The sequence below is a fragment of the Tupaia chinensis genome, unplaced genomic scaffold (assembly GCF_000334495.1).
Source record: "Tupaia chinensis unplaced genomic scaffold, TupChi_1.0 Scaffold143749_1, whole genome shotgun sequence".
Lineage (NCBI taxonomy): Eukaryota > Metazoa > Chordata > Mammalia > Scandentia > Tupaiidae > Tupaia > Tupaia belangeri.
The window spans coordinates 148619-158608 of NW_006203598.1; the positions used below are offsets into that span (position 1 = coordinate 148619).

At 45.0% G+C, this 9990-nt stretch overlaps 1 pseudogene; it reads left to right on the forward strand.

Moving 5' to 3' along the window:
- The first annotated feature begins 3602 nt into the window (after nucleotides 1-3602).
- Nucleotides 3603-6868, forward strand: LOC102485307 (40S ribosomal protein S17 pseudogene; annotated as a pseudogene).
- The last annotated feature ends 3122 nt before the right edge of the window (nucleotides 6869-9990 follow it).

Below are 9990 nucleotides of genomic sequence, written 5' to 3' on the forward strand. Positions count from 1 at the left end.
AAGTTCCTTGCACTCTCACCAGCACTGACTGGCATCATGTTCTTTAATTTGCAGATTTAATGAGTGAAATTAACATCTGGTTTTAATTTCCATTTCTGAGATGACAAATTAAGTTTAATATGTTTATTATAGTTATATATATTGGGGAAAGTTGTCTTTTCATGTACCTTGTCCATTAGATACTGGACTCTATTATGTGTATTTTCAGTTTGCAAAAATTATTTATGTAGTTTTTTCTTTCTTTTTTCTTGCCAGAAGGTGTCTGTACTTGCCAGAGAGAGACAGAGAAGCAGGGAGAGGTAGGAAGAGGAGAAAATACCCCTCTTGGGGCATGGTCACACTGCAATCTCTTCTCAGACTCCATTTCTCCCTCTTTTCAGGATATTGGACATGCACACACATGTGCCCAGCATGTTTTAAAAGCTGCTGGATCTGAGAATCCAGCAACGTGTGAGATCCAGCTGCCTCCATCACCTGGCCACAGAGCCAGCTCATAAAATATTAATGCTTGGGATGAGCAGTTAGCGTAATGGCTATGTCGCTGGACTCCCACGTAGTCGACCGTGGTTCACGTCCCGGACCCGGTGGCTTAAAACTCACACCGGGCACGTGTGCATGCATGCCCAAGATCCCGAGAGGAGAATGGAGGAGAAGGGATTGTGGTGTGGCCATCCCCCCTGGGGGGTGATTTCTTGCTTTCTGTCTCTCTGTCTCTGTCTGTCTGTCTGGCGAGCACACGCGCCCTATAGTGAAAACCTCTCCAAAATAAAAAAATACATATATTAATGCTTTGATCTATTTGCTCCAAATATTTTGTTGCTTCTTGGTTGATCTTTAAACTTTTGTAATGTTTTTCTTATGTATAGAAAATAATCATTTTCTGTAGTCAGTTATGCATCTTTATGATATCATCCCTAAATTTAGAAAATTATTACTCTCCTTTCCCTAGAAAATAGTTAATTAAAGATATTTTATGCAGTTATATTTAAATTTTTTTAGAGAGAGACTTTTGCCACAGGGTACGTGCACTCGCTGGAGAGACAAAGAAATAGAAAGCGAGAAATCACCCTCCCAGGGTGGGTGGTCAAGCCACAATCCCTTCTTCTCCAGTCTCCTCTTGGGATTTTGGGCACACACACATGCATGCCTGGCTTGTTTTAAGCCACTGGGTCCAGGACTCGAACTGCAATTGACTACATGGGAGTCCAGCAACATAATCATTATGCCATCTTCCTGTCCCCTATATTAAATTTCTAATGTGACATTTCAATCTTCTGGAACTTATTTTAGTGAGCTATGAAAGATGATGGAAATGTATTCTTTTCAAAATTGTATTTAATTAATCGTATAATATTTTTCCGCCTTCTCCCTATTGATTTGAATTGAGTCTTTTATCACATATTAAATTCTATGTACAGGATCAAATTCTGGGCTGTCCATCTGTCTAATCAACTTGATTAGTGTTTTGCTGTTGTCGTTTTGTTTTGTGTTTTCAGTTTGCTACAGGGCATGTGTGCTTGCCGGAGAGAGACAGAGAGAGAAAGAAAGTGGACAAGCACTCCCTGGAGGATGACCAGACGGCGATCCCTTCTCCTCCACTCTCCTTAGGATTTGAGGCACTCATTCCCACATGCCTGGTGGTTTTTTTCTTTTTTTTTTTTTTTGGAGAGATTTTCACTGTAGGGCGCGTGCGCTCACCAGACAGAGAGAGACATAGAGACAGAAAGCGAGAAATCACCCCCCAGGGGGGATGGTCACACTGCAATCCCTTCTCCTCCATTCTCGTCTCGGGATCTTGGGCACGCACGCACATGCACCCGGCGTGAGTTTTAAGCCACCGGGTCCGGGACACGAACCGCGGTCGACTATGTGGGAGTCCAGCGACATAGCCATTACGCTAACTGCTGGTTCCCCATGCCTGGTGGTTTTTAAGCCTCCAGATCAGGGACTCAAACTATTGAGTCAGACATATGAGATCCAACTAGTGCTCTATTAACATCACACTGTTTATTATTGCAACTTCCTTGGGGCCGGCAGGGTGGTGTGGTGGTTAAGGAACTGGACTCCCACATAGCAGACTGACCTGGTCCTGACCTGGTAGCTCACTTTCTCACTCTCTCTTTCTCACTCTTACTCTCTCGCGCATGCTCTGTCCCTCTCTGGTCAAATTTTAATTAATTAATTAATTAATTGATTGATTATTTATAAAACATTGCAGCTTTGTTTTTCATATATTCTTTCAGTATTGTTTTACTTTAACATTGTACTTCAAGTAATATTTTATATACTGTAATACTTTATATATTAAAAGCATATATAAAGTATAAACTTTAAATTCTTAATACAGTACTTTAGAAATTAAGGGCCTGGGGGGGGGGACCAGCAGGTGGCGCAGTGGTTAAGGCGCTGGACACTCCCACATGGCCAGCCATGGTTTGAGTTCCAGACCTGGTGGTTTGCTATCTCACTTTTTCTCCCTCTCTCTCTCTGTGTATATCGCTGATAAAATTAAAATAAATGAATGAATAAATAAAATAAAATAAATTTTAAAAAGTTAAGGGCCTGGAGTCAGCCAATGCCATAGTGGTTGGGCTGCTGGATCCCACATAGTCAGCTGTACAGTTTGAACTACCCAAAATCCCAAGAAGAAAATGGAGAAGATACTGTGATGTGGTTATCCCCCCGGGGAGTGCTTTCTCATATCCTCTGTGATGTGAACACACACACACATGCATGCACATGCCCTACAGGAAATTTTTTAAAAATAATATTGGGGCGGGAACCAGCAGTTAGCGTAATGGCTATGTCGCTGGACTCCCACGTAGTCGACCACGGTTCACGTCCCGGACCTGGTGGCTTAAAACTCACGCCGGGCGCGTGTGCGTGCGTGCCCAAGATCCCGAGAGGAGAATGGAGGAGAAGGGATTGCGGCGTGACCATCCCCCCTGGGGGGTGATTTCTTGCTTTCTGTCTCTCTGTCTCTCTCTGTCTGTCTGGTGAGCGCACGCGCCCTATAGTGAAACCTCTCAAAAAAAATAAATATTGAGGCAAGCAGACCCCCAGGGGAGGGTTACCGGTTCCTGTCTGGAGACCTCCTGAGCACAGAAGGCCTGTGTGTGCCCATAACCCAGGTCTGGCTGAAGCTGGGGCTGGATCCAGGCATCCGGATCCTGTTGGAGTTACTGTCTCTGTCTCTCATTCACTGTCTCTCTCACTCACAGAGTAAATGAACGTAAAAGTTATTTTGACCAATAAAATATCCCACCATAATTCTCATTTAGGTTTTGTTATAACTAAAAATTCATATGGAAAAAATCATCTCTTTGTAGTCACTCATCCAACCGTGAGCATGCTATGACTTTGTTCTTCTGAATCGTCTTTTATCTCTCTCAAAAGTTTTAAAACGAACTCTCAAGCCCCCAGGAAGTCGAGTTGGAATCCAGCGAGGAGCCACTGGTGCCCAAGATGACTACAGGAAGTGGACCCAGGAGCATGGCCCCAGCATTGAAGAGGCTGGGAAGAAATGGGCCCACTTCATCCCATACCTTTGCAAATAACTAGGAGCTTGTTCATAGGATTTTTTTCTTTTTTGGTATACTAAAATGAAATGCAAGGAACCAAAAGTGAGATCATTAGAGGCAGTAAAACTGAAATAAAACAGGACGATTATCAGCCAGGACAGGCCCACTGGAGAGGGCAGAGGATGGAAATAAACCGAAGCTGTGTTTTATCAGAGGCATGTCAGCAGGACTTCCGACATTTACCTAAAAGCTGGCCTCTCTTCCTTCAAAGACCTGCTCTGCTCAGAACCAGTACGTCAACACACCAGCCCCTCAGTGTTACCGGCCTGCTCTTCGTGATTACACGGCGAGATCATTAAACAGCTTCACCCTAAGGATCCAAAAAAACCTGTCAACGTGTTACAGGGCGTGTTTGCCCTTCAGCAGCACTCAGCAGTTTTGTATTTTTGGTAAACATTTCTATTTTATCCCCTTTCAGGGATTTTGTACTTGCAGGCATTAGACTTTCTAACTACAATCGTCTCTTCACTCAAATTATTTGGCTTACTTAAGAGTTTTTTCCATTGTTCAACTTTTCTGATCGCTTGTGGACAAATTTCTCTAAAACCAGCAACCTTCCACTTAAATGTCAAAATCATTTTTCTTCCTTTACAGTAACTGTCATTTAAATTTGGGGAGAGTCAGCTATCTATCAAAGCCTGAAAGCACAGAATTACTACTAGTTATTTATTTATTTATTTTTATTTTACTAGAGAGAGAGAGAGAGAGAGAGGGAAAGTGAGAAAACAAGCTGCCAGGTCCGGGATTCGAACCACATTCAGTCATGTGAGAGTCCAATGCCTTAACCACTATGCCACCTACTGGCCCCTGAATAATTATTCTTAGGAATGTCCTTTCTACATTAGCATTCAGAGTCACTGGTGATCGTTTTTCATGGTGATGATTTTATTCATGACCTTTATAACCTTTTGGTCAGAAGTAATGCCTTGGTTCGAGCTACTAAGATAAGTTCCTATATGAGTGTGACTCTCTTGGGGCCGGCACGTGGTCTGGTGGTTAAAGGTACTGGACTTTCCCATGGCTGACTGCAGTTTGAATCCTGGACTTGGCTGCTTGCTCTCTCTCTTTCTCTCTCTGTCCCTCTCTGGTCAAATTAAAATAAACAAGCAAATAATTGAAGTTAAATAAAATAAATTAAAAAAAAATGAATGTGACTTCCTGACATTTTCCCTTTTCATCGGTTCTAGTCATACAGTGAGCACATAAAAAACACATCTCTTGCCAGGCCCATCATCTCTGAGTACCTGTTACTATGTGTACTACTTTAAGTAACCACCCTTGTCCTTAGAGGACAGATTCCAGCGCATATTGAAGTGAGCATTGCCGGGTTGTACTTTGTCAATAGTTTTCTTTTATGATCTTTTTTTAAAAACATTTTTGGGGACCAGCAGTTAGCGTAATGGCTATGTCACTGGACTCCCATGTAGTCGACTGCGGTTCTAGTCCCGGATCCAGTGGCTTAGACTCATACCCGACACATGTGCGTGTGTGCCCAAGATCCTGAGAGGAGAACGGAGAAGGGATCGTGGCGTGGTCATCCCCCCTGAGGGGTGATTTCTCACTTTCTGTCTCTCTGTCTCTCTCTGTCTTTCTGGCAAGCGTATACACCCTATAGCGAAAACCTCTCCAAATAAAGGGGAAAACACTTTTTTAAAAAGAATTATTTTACTTAACTTTATTTCTTTTATTTATTTTAATTTGAGCAGATAGGGAGAGAGAGACAGAGAGAGAGAGAAAGTGAGAAAGCAAGCCACCAGGTCCAGGATTCGAACTGAGGTTGGCCATGTGGGAGTCCCGGGCCCTTAACCAGCATGCCACCTGCCAGCTCCTGTCAATCATTTTCTTATTGCAACAGTTTATCACTTTCATTGCCACCAGTTTAAAAGCCCTTATCTGTCGATCCCTTTGGCAACTGTAAATGCGGTGTCATTCCACTTGTAATTGCTGAGCTTGAGCAATTGAAAAGCCAATGTCAATGATAGTTTGTAAATGTGTTGCCATGTTAAAACTGATTAAAACAGGGGCCGGCAGGTGACGTCGTGGTTAAAGCGCTGGACTTCCACATGGCTGACCATAGTCTGAGTCTCAGAGGCGACAGCTTGAACCTCGCACCAGGTATGTGTGTGCATGCATGCCCAAAATCCTGAGAGGAGAAAGGATTGCAGTGTGACCATTCCCCCTGGGGAGTAATTTCCCACTTTCTCTCTGTCTCTCTGGTAAGCACATGTGTCCTATAGTAAAAATCTCTTGGGGAATCAGCAGGTGGCATGGTGGTTAAGACACTGGAAGGACCAGCAGTTAGCATAATGGCTATGTCGCTGGACTCCCACATGGTCAACCGCAGTTCGCGTTCCGGACCCGGTGGCTTAAAACTCACACCAGGCGCGTGTGCTTACATGCCCAAGATCCCAAGAGGAGAATGGAGGAGAAGGGATTGCGGCGTGGCCATCCCCCCTGGGAGGTGATTTCTCGCTTTCTGTCTCTGTCTCTCTCTGTCTGTCTGGCGAGTACACCGCCCTATAGCAAAAACCTCTACAAAAAAAAAAAAGACACTGGACACTCCCATCTGGCTGACCATGGTTCAAGTCCTGGATCTGGTGGCTTTCTTTCTTGCTTTCCCTCTCTCTCTCTCTGTCTCTCTCTGGTCAAATTAAAATAAGTGAATTAATAACTACAATGTAAAAAGAAAAAAAGCTTTAAAAAAAGATAAAAAATGTTTTAAAAATCTCTCTACAAATAATAATAATAATTTTTAAATAATTTTTTTAATTAAAAAATAATAACTGCTCTTTCACTAAGGACTCACAGACTAGGGGTGTGTTCGCACCCAAACCATGAAGAAGGTGGTCCAGGTCATTATGGAGAAGTATTGCACACATCTGGGCAACGACTTCCACAAACAAGCGCTGTGCGAGGAGCTCGCCCTCATTCCCAGCGAGAAGCTCCACAACGACACAGCAGCCTACGTCAGCGTCTGATGCCGCGTGCAGAGAGGCCCCTCGAGAGGCGTCTCCATCGAGTTGCAGGAGGAGAGGGAGAGAGGAGAGGTAATGATGTTCCTGGGGTCTCAGCCCTGGATCACGAAATCACTGACGTGGATCCCGACACTAAGGAATGCTGAAGCTTCTGGACTTTGGCAGCCCGTCCAACCTGCAGGTCACGCAGCCTGCAGTCGGAATGAATGTCAAATCCCCACGTGGAGCCGTTTGAATCTTTCTGCTATGCTGTGATATTTTCAATAAACCTGGGCTAGCAGAAAAAAATAAAAAACTGATTAAAGCATGCTCCATCCACAGTGGTGTCTGCCGTGTACTGGGGCCACGTGGGAGCCCCGGGTTCAGTTCTCAGTCCATCCAAGAGGCAGGTGCAGTGACCTGTGCCCGGAGTCCCAGAGACTCAGGGAGGCTAAGGGGCAGAAGCTCGAGGCTGCCTGGACAGCAGAACTGGCTCCTTCAATCCTAGTTTGAAAATTGTGAGCCTTGTTTTAAATCCCTTCCTCTTGAGAGGGCCACCAGGTGATGTGATGGTTAAGATGGTTGGACTCCCACATGGCTGACCATGGTTCAAGTCCCAGACCTGGCACGCTTGCCTTCTCACTTCTCTCCCTGGTCAACTTCAATAAAGTAAATAAATAAAATAATGACAATGAATAAAATTAAATAATTATTTTTAAAAAGGATAAATCCCTTTCTCTTGAAATACGTGGGGCTTTTTTTTTTCTGCCCTGAAGGGTAACCAAGACAGCTTTTATAATCCCAGCACACCTTTTTTTTGGGGGGGGGGAGATTTTTGCTATAGGGTGCGTGCGCTCGCCAGACAGACAGAGAGAGACATAGAGACAGAAAGCAGGAAATCACCCCCCAGGGTGGATGGCCATGCTGCAATCCCTTCTCCTCCATTCTCCTCTCGGGATCTTGGGCACGCACGCACACGCGCCCGGTGTGAGTTTTAAGCCACCAGGTCCGGGACGTGAACTGCGGTCGACCATGTGGGAGTCCAGCGACATAGCCTATACGCTAACTGCTGGTTCCCCCCAGCACACCTTTTATAAAAGAAAGAAATGGAGTCAGCAGGTGGTATGGTGGTTAAGGCGGCTGGATCCCACATGGCCAGTTACAAAGATCATGTCCTGCATCCGGAGGTTTGAAAAACATACCAGTTAGGACAGAAGTCTGACTGCTTTTTCCTTTTTTCCTATTTTCCAAAATCCTTTCCAGAGCGCCTGGAGGGAGTCTCACGTACAAACATACCATGTGGACCCGCTGGTAACAGGATTCTTCCTACATCCTGCCCAGGCATGGTATCTTTGTGATGTGATTGAGCCTCCTTATCTCTGTTAAAGTACATTCCTTTCTGATCTCAGCAAACTTTCTTTTCCAGTTACCAACCTAAAAACTGCAAAGGGCACTGGACTCCCACGTGGCCATGCGGTTCAAGTCCCGGACCTGGCAGCTTACTTTCTCACTTTCCCTCTCTCTCTCTCTCACTCTGTTCCTCTCTGGTCAGATTTAAATAAATAAATAAATAAATGTTAAATAAAATAATTCTTGTTTTAAAAAAAAATACTGTAAAATCCACCTATAACCTACAAACTCCCCCACCCCCACATGTCCTGCCTATTGGGGCCAGATCAATGGAAAAACTCTTTACTAAATTCCAAACTCTGCTCTCTCATGCTCTCAAAATCAAATAAAAGGAAAAAAAAAATCAAAAGGAACCCCTGTACCTGATCACCCCAAGAAAGACATGCTTTGCCTCCTCCCTGGGCCTAGGTCACTCAAATTCGTGCTTAAAAATAAACTGCATTAATTATTATTTTTGCAGAGTTGGTTATTCCTGTCGACACCACCGTGTGTGTGTGTGTGTGTGTGTGTGTGTGTGTGTGTATGTGAACCCAAAACCTTGAAAGAAGAGTGGAAGAGAAGGGATTGCGATGTGGTTATCCCTGCCGGGAGGCTCTCTCTCTCTCTCTCCAGTGAGTGCACATGCCCTATAGCAAGAGCTTAAAAAAAATAAATAAACGTGAAAGAAGTAACTGGCATGAGGGGGTTTGATTTCCTGTTCCTTGCACTGTCCTCTATATCCTCAGGGGCCCCTGAGAATGGGCCTAGCACGCGCGCGTGCACACACACACGCACACACTTATGCATTTCCTCCTCTCTGGTAGCCCATCTGTCTTAACTGTCAGGCCTGCGGTCAACAGGGCGTAACTGTACCTCTCAAGATAAAATTGAGGTTCGGAGGTGACAAACCATCTTAGGAGCCCAGTATGCCGATCTTCCCCACAAGCCCCCATCCCCTGCTACATAGAGCCAGTTAGGCCCATAACGCAGCCCCTCCGCGTCCTCTATACATTTCTCTCCATTTGTCCCCAGAAGCCCCTGCCCCAAAGAATGTTGTCTTCAAGGCCTCTTTGATGCAGTAGATTAAGAAATCACACCCACGGCCCTCATCAGCCCATGCTCGATTAACTTCACGGTCTTTGTAGCAACTATGGTAAGCCTAGCCGAGTGGCTGGAAACCGCTCACTTTGATGTTCCATGACTACGGCTCAGCAGTCTGGGTAGCTCAGCCGAGTCCTCTGAGTCTCCCAAGGTCAAGGCGAGCAGTCAGCTGTCTGGGCTCCTACACAGAAGCTGCAGGAAGGATGTTTCCAGACTCAGCCAGGTTGTTGGCAGAACTCAGTCTCGTGTGGTTTTAGGACTGAGGTCCCCTGTTCCCCACTGGTTGTCGTCTGAAAGGTCTCCTCACCTCTAGAAGCTGCTGGCGTTCCTGGCTCAGGGCCCTCTCTACCTTCAAAGCCAGCAGTGGTGGATTCGGTCCCCTCTGAAGTCCCTTCTGCTCCATCTCTCCTGTCCCCTACTCCACGCACCCATCTCACACAGCCACACAGGTCATCCTTGTCACCTCTTGCCTCTTCCGCTTGGATTTCAAATCCCTTCTTCAGCACTTGTGGCTGGAAACCCCTTTCTTGAATTTATCATCCATGCATTTACGGTTAATAAGTTTCGGTTTTGTTTATAAACAGGGCTAGAATTTTTTACTGTATTTTATTTTATGTATGAAGAACATATTCCATAATCTCTCTTTTCAGAGGAAGACTATGAAAACTTTCTTTTTTCTATCTTTCCATACAAGTATAGTACATAGACACTGCTCCACTCGTAACTGCAGAATGTCACAGGTTTAGAAACATGCAGGAAACACAGCGTACAGCTCAACGGTTCCTATCAAGCAGACATCCACGCAACCACCGGGTAACCACCGCCCAGGATGAGAACGTGCCTTCCCAGAAGCCCCTCCACCTCCCTTCCCATAAACCACCTCGCTGTCTTCCCCTAAGACAGCTGTACCCTGACCTGAGTGATATAATCACATTTGTTATTTGTATATCGTTTCACCATCTGAG